At 35.3% G+C, this 18,144-nt stretch overlaps 1 protein-coding gene across 11 annotated transcripts in view; it reads right to left on the bottom strand.

Moving 5' to 3' along the window:
- The window catches only part of FBXL17 (F-box and leucine rich repeat protein 17), a 572,981-nt gene that overhangs the window by 340,853 nt on the left and 213,984 nt on the right, over positions 1–18,144 (bottom strand). The window lies entirely within an intron of this gene.

Genomic DNA, 18,144 nt, shown 5'->3' with positions numbered 1-18,144 from the left:
TTAAAACTAAATGCCTCTACTACAGGAGCTTTCAGTCTCATAAAAATGAAGAATCAATTTTCCAAACAAGTACAGTGAAATACAAAGTACTGCAGAGAGAAAAAAAAAATCTTGGAATTCAGGGAGCATCATGTATCCTTCTGTTGGAAGGCATGAAAATTAGAAAAGGACCCCTGGAAGTGACACAGGAGTATTATATTTAGTAAATAAAAATGCAAATACTGCATGAGATATATTAAAAAGTATTTCTTGTTTATGTAAAATTCAGATTTAACTGGGCATCTAATATGGTTTGCCTTTGTCCCCACTCAAATCTAGAATTGTAGCTCCCATAATTCCCATGTGATGTGAGAGGAACCTGGTGGAAGGTACTTGAATCATGAAGGCAGGTCTTTTCCATGCTGTTCTCATTACAGTGAATAAGTGTCATGAGATATGATGGTTTTATAAAGGGCAGTTCCCCTGTACATGCTCTCTCTCTTGCCTGCTGCCATGTAAGATGTGACTTTGCTCCTCCTTTGCCTTCCCCCATGATTGTGAGGCCTCCCCAGTCATGTAGAACTGTGAGTCTGTTAAACCTTTTTCTTTCTACATTACCCTGTCTTTGGTATATCTTTATTAGTAGTGTGAGAAGGCACTAATATAGTAGCCTTTATTTTATCTGGCAATCCTGATGTGGTAGCACATAAACTGAATCTTGAAATATGGATCTAAATTAAAAATTCCTACTTTACTATTTGGAAACTACTATTCAGCTACTAGTTACTATTCAGCTAGGAAGCATTATGACAAATGGCACTGAAATAAATTCACCAACTAGCAGGATAACACTGGATAAGCTACTTCCCTGAATTTAGTTTTTCCACTTAATATAATAATATAATTTGTTCTACATATTTTGCAGGATTGCTAGGCTCAATAAACCTGATATTAAATATTTGTGGAAAAGACTTATAAGGTATAAGTAATAAGAAAATAAGAATTTAAGTTTTATTATAGAGTCTAGCCTTCACATTGCTGATCTACTAGGTGGTAACCCAACAGTTCCACAATCAGCACTTGGTCCACAGACAATTAAGTCTGTGACTAAGAGTTAAGAAATTTCATTTTAAAAATATCAAGGTTGAGCCAGCTTGCCTTCTTGAACATGGAGCTTCATTCATAGTCAGAACAATTCTTTGACACAAGGTTCAATCCATGAGAACACTCTCTACATTGTTGTCAGGACTAGTTACAGATGATTAATAATTCTGTAAAACTGTGTTTAAAAACCAATTTTTAAAACATCCAGAATGCTCAACATCCTTTACACCTGTATTTATGAACCAACTAGGTGTCCAGGGCCCAATTAACCTGTAAAATTTCCTTCTTGCAGGCAGTGTTTCTTTTCTGTGGCTTTACAGGAACTCTCACATAGCCCAAATGAGAGTTCCTCAAATCTGCTAATAAATAGCTCAAATGAGCCCATTCCTCAAATTTGCTAACTGGGACATCAGGTTAGTGGATTACTTGACTCACTATTCTACCTGCCACCAAACAGAAAACATTGAATTTGGATTGGTAGAGAACAAGATTATCTTCAAAATGGGTGAATGAGAGAATGGGAGAGAGGAGAGAGAAAGGGACATTTCAGAGATAGGTAAATTCAGAGGGAAAAAAAGATCACAGCTGACAAAAAGACGATATGAAAAAAAGGAGAAAAAATATTTTTAAAAAGATGAGTAAAGCTGGTGAAAACAGGAAGCACAAAGGAGACCCAGCCAATCATGACCCCTGAACAGACCAATGAACCCCAGAGAAATCAAGAAGGACCTAATCCTCATGGACTGCTCTGAAAGCAGGAAGCAAAACAAGAAATCAAGAAACTGGGGATTTCCATAAATTTAAGCAACAGATTAGAGATTAACAAGAAATCAGGCCACCCTTCAGATTTAATAAGAAAAAACAACCTAATTTGGCACTTTCCTATAACTAGCTACCAGTAAAATTAATCTAATAAAACTAATATTCATGATAAGCTGATTAAAGTCTTTTGTAACCAAGTACTAACTAATTACACACATATAAACTCAAAAACAATATATATATATACATTTTAAACCTCAGGTGAAGTTTCTCAGAAAAAAACTGAGATATTAACACATCAAGTAGGATCCTATAGCTGTTTGTGGTTTCCAGTTAGAGATTAATACAAATTTTAGGCCAGGTGCAGTGGCTCATACCTGTAATCCCAGTACTTTGGGAGGCCAAAGCAGGCAGATCATGAGGTCAGGAGTTCGAGACCAACCTGACCAACATGGTGCAACCCCATCTTTACTAAAAATACAAAAATTAGCCAGGTGTAGTGGTATGAGCCTGTAATCTCAGCTACTCAGGAGGCTGAGGCTGGAGAATCGATTGAACCCAAGAGGCAGAGGTTGCAATGAGCAGAGATCGTGCCACTGCACTCCAGCTTGGGTAATAGAGAGAGATTCTGTCTCAAAAAAAATTTTTTTTTTAATTGGTCCTGGTCTCTACAATTAACCCCCAAGTAGCTAAGTGGGTTAAAACTCTCTGACTTTGTACAGTATTTTGACTAGCAGATCCTTGAAATGCTTAGTAAGAATTTATTTTGATTTCTGATGAGCTTACGAGTGTGCCTTTCTAATTTCCCTAGCTCCTAATCCTTAAACTGATTTTTGTAAACACCTAAAATACCATCAGAATTCAGATATAAATTAGTCCTAGATTAAATTATGATTTAGAACAAAAATAAATAAATAAAAATTACTTACAGAATTCATCTTGCAATAAACACTTTATGCCCTCAGGTTATTTTCAATTTGAATTATTATCTTTCTCTGCAGTTTGCTTTTTAAAATTTTATTTATAGCATATCAAAATTATATAATTCTTATATGCTGCCTGGAAAGTTACAGTACTGCAAATAAAAAGACTACCTTTTGCTAGAAAAAAAGACACTAAAATTTAATCTTAATTTTAATTTTACAGAAGCAATCTATAAACAGTTCTAATTAGCTGAGGACAGTTTTATCCAAGATAAACTATTAAAACTTGGGAAGAATATTTGCTTATTTAACCTTAACAGGGAATTATTCTCAATTTTGCTTCTCATTATTTCTATTACAATAGGCATCATATCATGCTTTAGTTATTGGTTCATATTTATGACAAGAGATCACATTATTTACTTATCTTTTTGTGCCCAGCACTTACCACAGTGTTGGTATATAATAGGTGTTCAATATATATACTTGAATTTGAAAAATTAATTGAAAGGACAAAATCCTCTATGAAATGCAAACTGTATATATTCAAAGTAGAAAAAAATCAATATATTTGATAACAGTAAATAATTTCTGTAAACATGTACAGTAATATGGCTAATAAATAATCCTATTTATATATATTAGACATATTACACTGAAGTTTTTTTTAAGTTATCTTTTTTACAGTGTTGATAGTTAAAATTTCTTGTAGTAGAGAAAGTAGCAAAGCTGGTTGAAATGTTAGCATCCTACTAGGAATCCTTAGTTATTTCTGTTTTTTCCTTACTTAAAGAAATTAGAAATGTGTTGCTATAAAAAATATTTAGTATAAATAAGTTCTCATCTTCTTTCATAAAAGCAAGTTTTGGGAATCACTTTATGACTCAATCTAAAATTATGTTTTCTTGAAATATATTTTTAGTTTTATATATCAAATTTAAAAAAAAATTAAAGGAAGCAATTACACTCCTGCTCTAATCTAAAGTTCCAAGAATAATAATTTGTTTCTAATGCAAATATGATAGCACATTTGCATGGCAAACAGACACCAAAAAATTAAAACAATTAAATTAGTGAGGGCCAGGACAATGAGTTATACAAAAGACTAAAGTAATAATCTTTCAAAATTAAATTATATAACTTTATGTCTAATCGTTCTTTAAATAATCTATATTTTCCATATTTAAAAATAAGAATCTCAATAAATCTATTTTATACAATGAATCAAAACACAAGAAATAGATCTAGCTCTTAGATATGCAAATACCTACCATCTGATAATATGCATCATCTAGTATTCGATTTTCCAGTTCATGCACTCCTACATGTGGCACTGAACAAACTGGAAAAAAACTAAGATAGGGACAACATACAAATGTGACATAATTAGAGACAAAAATTAAATAAATAAATGAAAGGAGAAAAATTTCTTCCCAAAAGACTTTTCCATTGCAAATAATTCATTTCCTTTGACAACACGGGGCATTAATACAAATTCCGTGAACAAAATGTTCTAAAATTCTAAATCACTACTAAGTTACATTATTTTATATAGATCTAGTCATGAAAACATGTCAAGATATCTCTTACAAAAGGTTTGTTCTTTTAAAGAGAAAATAGGAAAACTCACAAATAAAACATTTTTTATTTCAAAAGATCATGCTTGCTGTATTCTATGAACAGCTTTAAAAACAATCTATGAAGACTCAATAACCAGTGAATTGAACTTTGATTTTTCTTAGCATACTATATGAAAAATAAATTCATAGAATGGTACTATTTGAGAAGAGCCATATTTTAATGACTACTTCAGAAAACGAAAATATATAAAGAAACAGAGAAACACTAATTTTTTCTTGATAGAAATTAAAAACAAAAATGTAACCCAGTTTAGCTTTTTAAAAGTTCAATGTTAAGTAGAATGAATGTATCAATTCTATCTATGTACCACCTTTCAACCCTACCCAGAAAATGGTAACTTTCCATTAATACTTGTTGCCATTTTATTTCATTTATCTGTTTAAAAAATAGAGAAGAAAAAGAAAAGAGGGAAAGTTCACACAAAAAAACAAGAAGTAGATTTAAAGAATGAAACTTTACTTACAAAACTTGCCTTTTGAATATCTACAACATACAATCAGGTATATAAAAGAAATAAAAGGGTGTGGAGGTGGATCCAAGATGGCCAATTAGACACAACTCCAGTGCACAACACCCAGCAAGAGAGATGCAGAAATCCAGAGATCTCCTCGCTCCAACCAAGGTACCTGGTGCATTTCAGTGGGTCAGGTTCAGTGGTGGGCAAAGCCCACTCAGGTCAGACCAAGGTGGGGAGGGGTCCTGCTTCAGCCAGAAAGTGCATCTGACCACTAAGTCAGAGGCTCCCCTTCTGGCACTCCGGTCCAGATACAGCACTTCCCCCAAAACCTCAGCAATACATGGAACAGGGGATCTTTGCCAGTCAAGCACCGGGAATTACAAGCACAGAGTTGAATAAGAGCCTGCGGACTGAGCTATCATTCCCTACCCCCACCCAGAGAGAGAAGGAGCTGTAAGTGGGAGCAGCTGGGCGGGCCCCCACCCCATGACCAGAGAGACAGGAAGCTGAAAGGGGGAGACAGCCAGGTGCAACTGAGCAGGTCCCTACCCTCCCCCATAAACCCCAGAGGGCTGAAGCTCTGACTCTAGTGGGTTACGCAGCCAGTGCCACAGTCTGAGATGAACCCTGAATGATCCAGCCCAGTGGAGGAATGGCACAACCCACCACTAGAGGGGTGGGATTGGGCTACATGTTTTAACGAAAAACACAGGAAGCTTACATAGCAACAGGAAGGCACATTCTTGACAAGCCAGCAGCACCTACAGGTCACCAGAAGAGGCAGGCCTAATCTCCCAGAATAAACAAAAAAGACACAGGAAGCTTCCCTAGTAACCTGAAGGAATCCCTAGAAACCCAGTAGCACCTCCAGAGACAGACAAGTGACCTCATCAAGCAGCTCCCTGACACCACAGCCAGGTAAATCCACAAAGATGGGAAAAAACCAAAGCAAAAAAGATGAAACCATTAAAGACCAGACCTCTTCTTCTTCAAGGGATCACATCTCAACAACACAGGATCACAACTTGACAGAGGAGTGCGACGAATTGACAGAAACAGACTTCAGAAGGTGGACAATAACAAACTTTTCTGAGCTAAAGGAACATATTCTAACTCAATGCAAAGAAACCAAAAACCTTGAAAAAAAGTGAGACGAAATGCTAACTAGAACAATCAGCTTAGAGAAGAACATAAACAATGACTTGATGGAGTTTAAAAACACAGCACGAGAACTACGTGAAGCAAACACAAGTTTTAATAGCCGAATTGATCAAGCAGGAGAAAGGATATTAGAGACTGAAGATCAACTCAATGAAATAAAAAGAGAAGACAAGAGAAAAAAGAGAGAAAAGAAATGAACAAAGCCTCTGAGAAATATGGGATTATGTGAAAAGACCTAATCTACGCTTGATCGGTGTACCTGCAGATAATGAGGAGAATGAATCCAAGCTGAAAAACACGCTCCAGGATATTATCCAGGAGAACTTCCCAAGCCTAACAAGGCAGTCCAAATTTCAAATTCAAGAAATACAGAGAACTCCACAAAGATATTCCTCAAGAATAGCAACCCCAAGGCACATAATTGTCAGATTTGCCAGGGTTGAAATGAAGGAAAAAATGTGAAGAGCCGCCAGAGAGAAAGGTCAGTCACCCACAGAGGGAAGCCAGTCAGACTCACAGCAGATCTCTCGGCAGAAACCCTACAAGCCAGAAGAAAATGAGGGCCAATATTCAACATCCTTAAAGAAAAGAACTTTCAACCCAGAATCTCATATCCAGCCAAACTAAGCTTTGTAAGTGAAGGAGAAATAAAATCCTTTATAGACAAGCAATTATTGAGAGATTTTGTCACCACCAGACCTGCCCTACAAGAGCTCCTGAAAGAAACACTAAGCATGGAAAGGAACAAGTACCAGTCACTGCAAAAACAAACCAGTTGGCAAAGAGCAAAAATGCAATGAAGAAAATGAGTCAACTAATGGGAAAGAAAACCAGCCAGTAAAAAAATGGCAGATCAAATTCACACATAACAGTATCAACATTGAATGTAAATGGCCTAAACACCCCAATCAAAAGGTACAGACTGGGAAACTGGATAAAAAGTCAGAACCCATCAGTGTGCTATATTCAGGAAACCCATCTCACACATAGACTCAAAACAAAAGGATGGAAGAAGATTTACCAAGCAAATGGAGAACAAAAAAAAGCAGGGGTTGCAAACCTAGTCTCTGATAAAACGGACTTCAAACCAACAAAGATCAAAAGAGACAAAGAAGGACACTACATAATGGAGAAAGGATCAATCCAACAGGAAGAGCTAACTATCGTAAATATATACGCCCCCAACACGGGAGCACCCAGATACATAAAGCAAGTTCTTAATGACCTAAAACGAGATTTAGACTCCCATACAACAATAGGGGGAGACTTCAACAGTCCACTGTCAGTGTTAGACAGATCAATGAGACAGAAAATTAACAAGGATATTGAGGACCTGAATGTAGTGCTGGACCAAGAGGACCTATTAGATACATACAGAACGCTCCACCCCAAATCCACAGAATATACACTTTTCTCAGCACCACATTGTACTTACTCTAAAATTGGCCACATCACTGGAAGCAAATCACTCCTTAGCAAATGCAAAACAACAGAAATCATAACAAACAGTCTATCAGACCACAGCACAATCAGACTAGAACTCAGGATCAGGAAACACACTCAAACCCGCACAATCACTTGGAAACTGAACAACTTGCTTCTGAGTGTCAACTAGATAAATAATGAAATGAAGGCAGAAATACAGATGTTCTTTGAAACCAACCAGAATGAAGACACAACTTACCAGAATCTCTTGGACACCTTTAAAGCAGTGTCAAGAGGGAAATTTATAGTAATAAATAGGAGAGATCTAAAATTGACATCCTATTGTCAAAATTGAAAGAGCTAGAGAAGCAAGATCGAAAAAATTCAAAAGCTAGCAGAAGACAAGAAATAACTGGGATCAGAGCAGAACCGAAGGAGACAGAGACACAAAAAACCCTTCAAAAAATCAATAAAAAGACAGACTGCTAGCCAAATTAATAAAAATGAAAAGGGAGAAGAATCAAATAAATGCAATAAAAAATGATAAAGGGGATATCACCACTGATCCCACAGAAATACAAACTACTATCAAGGATTACTACAAACAGCTCTACTCACATAAACCAGTAAACCAGGAAGAAATGGATAAATTCCTAGATGCTTGTACTCTACGAAGACTAAACCAGGAGGAAGTTGAAACCCTGAGTAAACCTAACAAAGGCTGAAGTAGAGGCAACAATCAATAGTCTACCAACCAAATAAAGTCCAGGTCCAGATGGGTTCACAGCCAAATTCTACCAGACGTACAAAGAAGAGCTGGTTCCATTCCTTCTGAAACTGTATCAAACTATACAGAAGGAAGGAATCCTTCTTAACTCATTTTTTGAGACCAACATAATCCTGACATCAAAACCAGGCAGAGACTCAACTAAAAAAGAAAACTTCAGGCCAAAATCCATGATGAACAACGACGCAAAAATCTTCAATAAAATACTGGCAAACAGATTGCAACAGCACAAATTAAAACCTCTAAAAAGGGGCTTAAAGCAAATAAAAAGTGCTGTGTCTTAAAATATTTTAAAGGTATCAAATTTCTACAAATAAAACTATAATGGTAAAGCAGTAATAGTGGTGTGTGTGTGTATGCATGTGCGTGTGCATTTGCACACCCACATGTGCACATGTGTATCCATGTGCCCAAGGTGAGGGGAGATAGAGGGTTGCATTGTTCAAACATTAAGAAAACTAGAAACTGGGGCAGAAAAAGCAGAGCCAGGCACTATTTGGGTGACATATGAACCAAGAATTAAAGATTCTAAAATCAATTCAATCCAAAATTTGATTTTTAGAGAGTCAAGATAATAGACATTGATTATGCAGATAATTGGAATGTCTCAGCTTCAGTTTCAGTTAGAGTAAAGTAGGCTCAGTAGGAAGTTTAAGGTAATCAACCAAGAAATATTCAGATTAAGAAACTCAAGACAATAGATCTGGGATCTAAAACAATAAAAGAAAGCCTTGACAAGTCTTTTCAGTTTTACATTTTTTTCTGGGGTGTAGAAGATACCAGAAGAGGCAAATGTAGCTAAGGAGAGCTTCAAAAATTGGAAAATATATCTCAAACCTCACTGGAACAAGGAAAAGGGAACCAGTATAATATGTTTCTGACAAGTGAGTAGTGGTATTTCAATTAGTAATGCAGTATTTTAGATTTATAAGGGTATCAGAGAAAAAGATCAGAATGTTCTTGACCTTATTATGACAGTTACTCTAAAAAGAGAAATCTACATCTCAGTATCAAGATGTAGGTGTTTTCTCATATCCCTCAAAACTCTAAGCCAAAAAACTTTCCTTTTGCTTTTTCTTACTTCAAAACACAATGAAATTTGATCCATAAAAATCTTACAGCAAAGGAAAATTTAGGAAGACAACATTTCAAATTTGTAATAATTTGTTGATAGGTGATATATCCTGCATAGCATACACTATGGTCTGAATGTCTGTATTCCCTAAAAACTCTTATTTTGAAACCATAATCACCAAGGTGATGGTATTGATAGGTGGGGCCATTGGGAAGTAATCAGGTCAGAGGCAGAGTCCTTCTGAATGGAATTCACTCTCCTATAAAAGAGGCCACAGAGAGGTAGCTCCTTCCTCTATGATGTGAGGACTCAGTGAGAAGTGCCATCTATGAGCCAGGAAGTGGGTCCTCACCAGAGCCCAGCAATGCTGGCACTCTCATCTTAACTTCCAAACCTCCAGAAATTTAAGACATAAATTTTTGTTGTTTATAAGACACTCAGTTTACGGCATTTTGCTATAGTAGCCTGAATAGACTAAAACATTGTTTAAAGTACATTCAAAAGTGTTCAGATAGACTTTTCATAATGGTGAAACTAATGAAAATCCTTTATTTTTATCATATTTTCTTTAATTCTACTAAATCTATGATGTCTCTTATGAGCTAAAATCCCTTAAATACTACATGAAGATATAAAAGTGGAAATAGCAATGATAAATAAACCCAGGATTATTTTCTCTTTAGGATAGTAAATATTTATACACTTTGACTATATACAAAAGAAACATGATTGCAATAGTATACAATGCATGATTATATAGTATAACCCCGTTAAAAAAAATTAGAGAAACCTCAATCTCAACAAGTTATTTTGCTTTGTCAAATGTTAAAAATAAAAGGACTAACCAGTGATTTGGAGGATCTATTTGTACTCATGTTGGCTAGGTTTTACAAAACTCAGATCTTAAAAGGTATGATAAGCTACATGAAAAGATAGATAACCTATAGTAAATATAGGTTGCTTGTAATAATCTCTTCTCTGCAGCACCAAAGGCCTTTAATAAGGTGAGTGTACTATAATACCAGGATTAGATTTATATGTCTTAGAAAACGGGTTACACGCTGATGAACAGCATTAAATTGACATAATGGCACTTAGTGATTATAAATGTGGCTTTTTCCTACTTTAATTGGCAATGACTAGACTGACCTTTTCTCTATAATGGTAACCACAGTATAGTAATTAGACAAACCACTACTTTCTTGTGAAACAAAGAGAAGAAGAAGAAAGTTTTCAGTCAGTAGCTTTAAAAATACAGAGTGAAATTGGGTTGGCATTCTACTGGGGCAAAATGAGCAACCAATAAGAAAATTGGTTTTTCATAAATTATGTCCCATGTTTAGTTTAATATCTGAACTGTAGACAAAAATTCCATAGGAAAGCCCTTCTCATATACTAGAGGCAGCCACTGTGCGGACAAAAATGAGACCTAAAAACAGGGTTGAAAGTCAAAAAGTGAATTCAGATGTTATTTAGGACAGTTGGAGAAAGGACTAGAGAAGAGAGAAGTTTACTCCCAAAGATCTAAAAATAATAATGATTGAAAACAACAAACTGTGGTCCACAGGCATGCACCTTTTCCGGGCCCCACATAATTCTGTGGGGAGGTAAGAGTCTTGACGAGGGCCTTGTTGGACAGTTAGCTGCTAGTCAACCCAGATGACTTATGGCTGAGTCTGTGAAGGGAGCCATTTCCTTGCTGAGAATAAGAACGCTTTTCTTCACCCTGCTTTTGGGCCTCTGAGAAGGTCACCTAGTCCCCAAGCCTTTAAGCCTTCACATTGGGAAATACTAGGTCCCTGGAGGAGAGGAAGGGGAAGGGAATTTATTTTTCAACATCCAAGATTATGCATAAATAGTAACATGTTTAGAGAGTCCCTGGAGAGAAAACTGTGGCATCTTGGGAAGAAATAAATACATAAATAACTCACAAATTCAACTAGTAAGTTGATTCTTTTCACAAATTGCTACCCATTTGCATCCCAAGACCTCCACATAGGTTAGACCTTCCTCATCAGCTGCAATAACCAGTAGGCATTCACACCACTGGGCAATAATGAATCAACTCAGGGTCCAAAATTACTTTCTCATTATGATAATAAAAGCATATTCATTTTCTCTACATATGTAAAGAAATTTGATTGCAATAGGATTTTTAGTTAAATACTATATCCCTGTTAGTTCATAATTAAGTTGGAAAACCTAAGTGAGAGCCAGGAACCACCTCTCATCAGCAAGTGCAATGATACTAGACATATAAAAGGCAGGTTAAGGAATTTATTGTACAATGTGTGAAAATCTAGCTTATAGAAAAGTACAATATACAGTAATTAAAAATGTCCACACATGCAAATTGGAAATCATTAATTATAGGAATAGCAAATAAGGTTTCAGAGCATGCTCAACAGAGTTAAAAGTGGTAAATAAAAATTATGAAAATGTAAAGTGGCAAAAGCATTATACAATTATTCTTGAATTATAAACTCTATGAGGCAAATATTGCTAAATTATAAATTCTGTGGCAAATTCATGCTGACTTTTAAACTATGTGAAGGTAGGAAACCCGAATGTTTACTCACTGCTTTATTCCAAATGTTGGATCAAGGTAGGAGCTCAATAAACACTTGGGGTTGGGTGCAGTGGCTCATACCTATAATCCCAGCACTTTGGGAGCAGAGGAAGGAGGACTGCTTGAGACCAGGTATTTGAGACCAGCCTGAGTAAGACATTGAGACTCTACCTCTATAAAAAATGTAAAAATTAGCTAGGCATGGTGAAGTGCACCTGTAGTCCCAGCTACTTGGGAGACTGAGGCTGGAGGATTGCTTGAGCCCGCAAGTTCAAGGTTACAGTGAGGTATGACACTGCACTACAGCTTGGGTGACAGAGCAAGACTCTGTCTCAAAAACAAACATACATACAAAAATCTGGTAAATGAATGAATGAATTATATTCAGTAATTTCCATATATTCATTCTTGAGATACATAAGCAACTACTTCTCATAATATAAGACACAAAACAGTGACATGTGAATAGTGCTTCTCAAAACAGTTCACTTGGAATAGAAAATTGTTTTCTACCTATACAACATTGAGCAAGTTAATCTCTGTGCCTTGGTTCTCTCATTTGAAAACTGAGCACAATAACAGTATCACCTCACAGGGTTACTAGAAATTAAAAATATATAAAACACTTGGAATAGTAACTGTCAGAGTCAGTGCTATAGAAGTGTCAGTGGTCACTGGTATCATTCTGTACTGATGTGCAGACATTTCTGAAATCCTAAGTAGCCATCCACAGGCCCTATTAACCCCTCAGAATAGAGCCCATTTCTGATTCAACTATGTATCACCAGTACAAAGCACAGTGCCTAACATATAAAAAAGGATTTTTTAAGAAATACAAGTTGTATTGGATCAAACTCTTATAATATTCTTAACAAGTTCAGAAAAAAAGTCATCTAGTCCCATTATGATTCAGAGCATAAATTTCCTACATAATAAATCCAAATGTGACAAGCATTTTCCTCTCACATTTGATAATATCTAATTAGAAGACAGTCATAACGAAAGAGGCTAAAATGTTTCATTTTTGCCAGGGACCATCAGAGAGTCAACCTCTATTCCTTTACATTCTCCTTATCATTTATTCATAATTCAAAGACTAAACTCTCAATTCTTTAAATGTATTATTGTGACTCCAAAGGCAAGAAAAGAAGGTTCAACTGACAATCAAATATAGGAAAATGGGCTAAGATGTCAACAATACAGGACATTAAAACATTTTTAAAAATCTGCATTGAAGATATAGAGAACTATGCATTGCTCAAAATATGTTTAGCATTACATGCAAACTTGTGTGCAAAATTATATGTTAGAAGTCCAAGAAACACTGGATTTGTTTTACTTATAGTTATAAAACTTTCCACCTAATTGCCTAAAATATTGCTCTCTTTAATCTCAGAAAAATAAAGTCTTCGTTGGTTATCTTAATGCAACATGCTAGATCATCTAAAACTTGACAATAAACTATTTTTCTAGATTTTCTCTCCTGATATTTATAAGCAGTACATGATAGGCAAGTACAAGCTTTTCCCTGAGCACCTGAAAATAGGATTGTCCTCTAAATCAAACTATAAAATCACTCCAAAATAGAACAAATGAGCAAAGATGACTTAGTAATCAAAATAGTTCTCAGGCCTAAGCAAGAATCAACATCGCAATGACACTGACAGAAAGAAGATATCAAAAGGAAATAAGATAAGCATATAATTAATTAATTATCCAACCATGACATTAAGCCATATGAACCAGGACTGTGCTGCACCAAGTGAGACACATGACCACTTTAAATCAGAAGGTTTGTTCCTGTTAGAATAAAAAAGTAGAAAAAACTTCATTTTTGCCCTTCCAAGTATCACAAGAGGACCCTATTTCATGAATATGTCAGTCATTTGGTAATTAACAATGCCTTAGTCCAAACCTCTTCTTAGGCTGTGGTTCTGCTTTATTTAACCTAATTATGCAACTTTCATTTACTTAACATCTTATCTCCTCCAGTTTTGGTAGGGCTTTTTTTTTTTTAAAAAAACACTGTGGTAATTTCTCACATTTCTTTTCAAGTTCTACATTCCAACATCATGTACTATAAATTGTAGGCAGAAATCAAATACTCACTGACTGATAATAATAATTATTATATTGAGTAGTCAACTATGTGCCAGGAACTATTCTAAGTACTTCACATATATGATCACACAATAAATTTATATCACACAATAAGTTTATGAAATAAGTACTACTGCTGTCCCCATTGTACAGATGAGAAAATGAGAAACAGGGAAGTTAAGTAACTTGCCCAACAACAAGCAGGTAAAGTGGCAGAGCCAGGATTCAAGTCCAGATGGTCTGGCTCCAGAGCTGATGCTGATACCTATTACTGCATTCTGCCCCTTAGTGAAAAATATGCTTGTGCCTAAATAACGTATTCCAAATTTGTCAGTTCTTAAACCTTAAAGTTATTTTTAAATACTCCAAAACAGCTGATGGTAACATCCACAATTGGCATAGGTATGGAGAAACAGACACAGACATAGAAATTCCATTTCAAGAAATTATTCCTAAGGAGACAACAAAAAAGTATACAAAGGTATGTGTATAAGAATGTTTATCATACAGTTATTTGTAGGAGTAAAAATTTGAACTAGTTAGAATGTCTGTTAATAAGCAATTCATTAAATACACTGTGCTAAATCTTACCACTAACCTATTAGAAATGGTGACATAGGTCTATATTTATTAAAACAAAAAGAAGTTGAGTGACAGACGCAAATTGTAAAGTATTACGAACAGTGCAGAAGGGAGTGGGTAATTTACACATGGATATACATATAACTGAAAAGATGATCACCAAAATGTAAACAGTGAAAATCTCTAAACAGTGGGATATTAGGTAGTCTTAATTTTCTTTTAAAAAAATATTTACTAAATATCTACTGTGTGCATGCTATTCCACTCAAAGGAACATAAAAGAGATACAAGAGCCTACAATCTAGAGACCACAGTCAATTCTATACCATGAAAAAAAAACAAGTGTTGGTGACAAATAAATTTCTAATAAAGAAAGGCAGGGGAGTAGCTGAGCATAGTGGGATATAACTGCCTCACAATTAATGCAAAGCAGCATTCAGGCTTCACCTTCATCACTAACTAGCTGCATGAACCTGGACAGGTCACAGATTATCCTTGAGCTTCAGTTTCAAAATAGCAAAATATAGGTGTTAGATGGGTTGTACTGCTCAGAAATTCTTTACAATTCTGAGTATCTGTGGTTAAAAATTTCAGAAAGACATGTAGGAACATGAAAACTCCATCTGCTACAAGTCACAAGTGGATTACTCTGCAGTTTATTAATCTACACTTCAGTCAGTTTGCATAAGATGTGAAATATCAAAGCACAGAAAATGGAAACAACAAAGGAAATCCACAAATACATTTGAGTGCTTGTTATTGAAAATATGATTATTCTTCAGGGAGTGAAATAATACACTAACCTAAGGAAGAAGCCCACGTGAGACACCTCACTATCCCACTAAAAGCTCATTTTCAAGCAGTTGACCGTTCCCTTATAACATTTCACTTTCATACAGATTTAAAAGTACATATGATCTATCTCACACTGAGGTATACATATTTCCACAGACAAAAATCTAAGGAAAAAATCAAGTGAGACTTAGCTGTTGCATTCCACTGTAATTCAGATATATCAATAAGCAAATCTGGAGAGCTGCCAATAAAAATGGAATAAATAGCATTAGCATTTTAATAAACCTGCAAGCCACGGGCCTGGAAAAACAGAGCAAGACCCAAGCAAAGAAAAATCGGCAGCTGCCAGTATCTCACCTCTAGCAGTGTGCCCTTTGGCAGTCCACTGTGCCCTCCCTGCTCTGCTACTGCAAAACACACACTCCACGGAGACACCTCTGTATTTTTAAATTTCTCGTAGATGTTTCTAAGCTACAAAGTTAAGGGGATGTGTTACAGTCTTTTTAAAAAACTGATAATGAATAACCTGATTTAAAAAATACCCTCCTGATTTAAAAAATACCCTAAGAAAGTGCTGATCTTTTAGTTGTAAGAAACATTTTGAGTGTCAGAGTGTGATTTGATATGTTAACAAAGTGGACCCAAATGGTATATGAAGAAAACATGGTAACAAGAGGAGAAATAAAAAACAATGAGCTATATGCAATAGATAAAGAGCCAAGAGCTTGTTGGGAGAAGGCTAAATTAGCTGACCTTTGACACTACTTCCAATCAGATCCTGATTCCTGAAATACATCAAGCTCAAAATTATACATAAACAATCAAACAGTTAATTTTCCATCACTAGATCATTTTTTTCAACTGAGCTAGAAATTAGAAATTAAAAGCTATGCTTCCTGGAATATTTTGAATTTCATTTATCGCTTATTAATCCATCATGTGTGTATGTGCAGATAATGTTAAAATCTATCTTTTTAAATGTAACTCATTAAAATATATTTGGATGAAAAATTCAAATGAAAACTATTTCACAAAAATACAAAATAGCTATATACTAAGGAATCTTATTTTATTACAGAGTAAAACATAAGAGAAATCGCTGTTTATTTTCATCTCTACTTATGAATTTGAATACACTTTGCCCATTTAATCTGAAAACAGAGAATACAATGAGTATACTATAATTGTCTTACATTCCTCAGATAATTGTGAACACTTCAGTGCTACCATACCATAAGCAATAAGTAACCTTCAAGAATCTGCTAGTGTCTTTACAAAGTTTGATTTAAGACCTTCACTGTCAATTTGCAGAAAACCATGAGGCTAAGATGGTGATAAAGCATTGATGATTGATGGTACCACCCAAGCCACCATTCTAATAATGAACTAATGATTCATGCTCAAGGTGCTTTTGAAACATGATTAAGCCTCCAAACATTTCACTAAGGTGGGTTCCCATTACCCCAAGCATAAAAGATAACTTAAATAAGTTTAGCAAGGTTATATAGTGAATGACCCAATGATAAAAGTTTGGAACAAAAACAAAAACATAAAGGTCCTCAGTCTCCTAGCTCCCACTGCAAGCTCTATTCACAGGTATTTGAAGAAGCCTTTCAGGATAATTTATGTCACTGCTTTGAATCTAACTGACCTTCTCTGGTGGCCACTGGCAAGTGTTTGCCAAAATGTCAGTGACCAAAAAACTCCTTACAAAGCCATGTTTTATAAAATGAATATGTCAAGAATCAGATGAAAATGTCATCAGTGACACAGACAACAATAAAAGAAAATATTCTACAGATTTAAGAAAGAGAAGAAGATCCGTATTACAGGGGAAATAAATTACCTGAGAAAATGTCATAAGAGACTACAGTGACAAAAAAGTAAAGAGAAAGAAAGACGCCTTTTACAAAAGCTGGTGGAAAAACTACATCTCTTTTAGAGATCATATCATTGCGCCTGGGGAAAGAAGGAATGAGGAGATGGGAGGCAACATATCTAAGCACCTGTGAGGAGCTCTTCACATCTGAATCCCAAAGTTATTCATTTTCCTATTTGCATGTCAAAGTGAATGATATAATTTGTGAACGTCAAAAGTAGTCACAGCAACTTAAATAAAAATTGAACAAAAATTTACTCCAGCTGCCCTTAAAATAGAAAGTCAAAAGTTGTTGATTTTCCTACTTCACAGTCTTTGGAAGTAAGTTTCACATATATATATTTAAAATGAAACAACCCAGTTGGATACATCTACTCTCTGAAATTTAACAAAGAGAGGGGAAGGGTAAGAGTGATCTCACTGAGAAAATTACTTTTGCAATAAGAATGGAGATCTTTCTTTCAAATAGGTCTAGCTTACAAATGTGATAATCTAAAGAGTGACTGCAGTTCATTACAGATGTACAGAATATATTTTTTGTATATTCCGAAATTTTCATACATATATAATTGGCACATTTCAAATGACTGCTTTAATAGAACATTTGAAATAACACATATGTCGACTTTCCATCAACGGCCTAAGGATTAACTGTTTCCAAGATTAATCTGCCTAGGTGTAATCCTAGGCAGTCTGCTCTACCTAAATGCTTATAGGATATCATCCTCCCAACATCCAGCTGAAGTGAAATCAATGCGAATATAAGCATTAATAAAACACAGTTAGAGAGCTACAATTTAGGATCTCCTACCACTCTGTATTACTATTCTATGTTCTCTCCTATGCATACCCCTGAAGACAACCAGTGTGGATCATTACAAATTCTAAGTGCTTTACCAAGTGCA

This window comes from Callithrix jacchus, chromosome 2 (assembly GCF_049354715.1).
Source record: "Callithrix jacchus isolate 240 chromosome 2, calJac240_pri, whole genome shotgun sequence".
In the NCBI taxonomy this organism is placed as follows: Eukaryota; Metazoa; Chordata; class Mammalia; order Primates; family Cebidae; genus Callithrix; species Callithrix jacchus.
The sequence above is the reverse complement of the archived record's forward strand: the minus strand, read 5'-3'. Positions and strand labels throughout refer to the sequence as shown.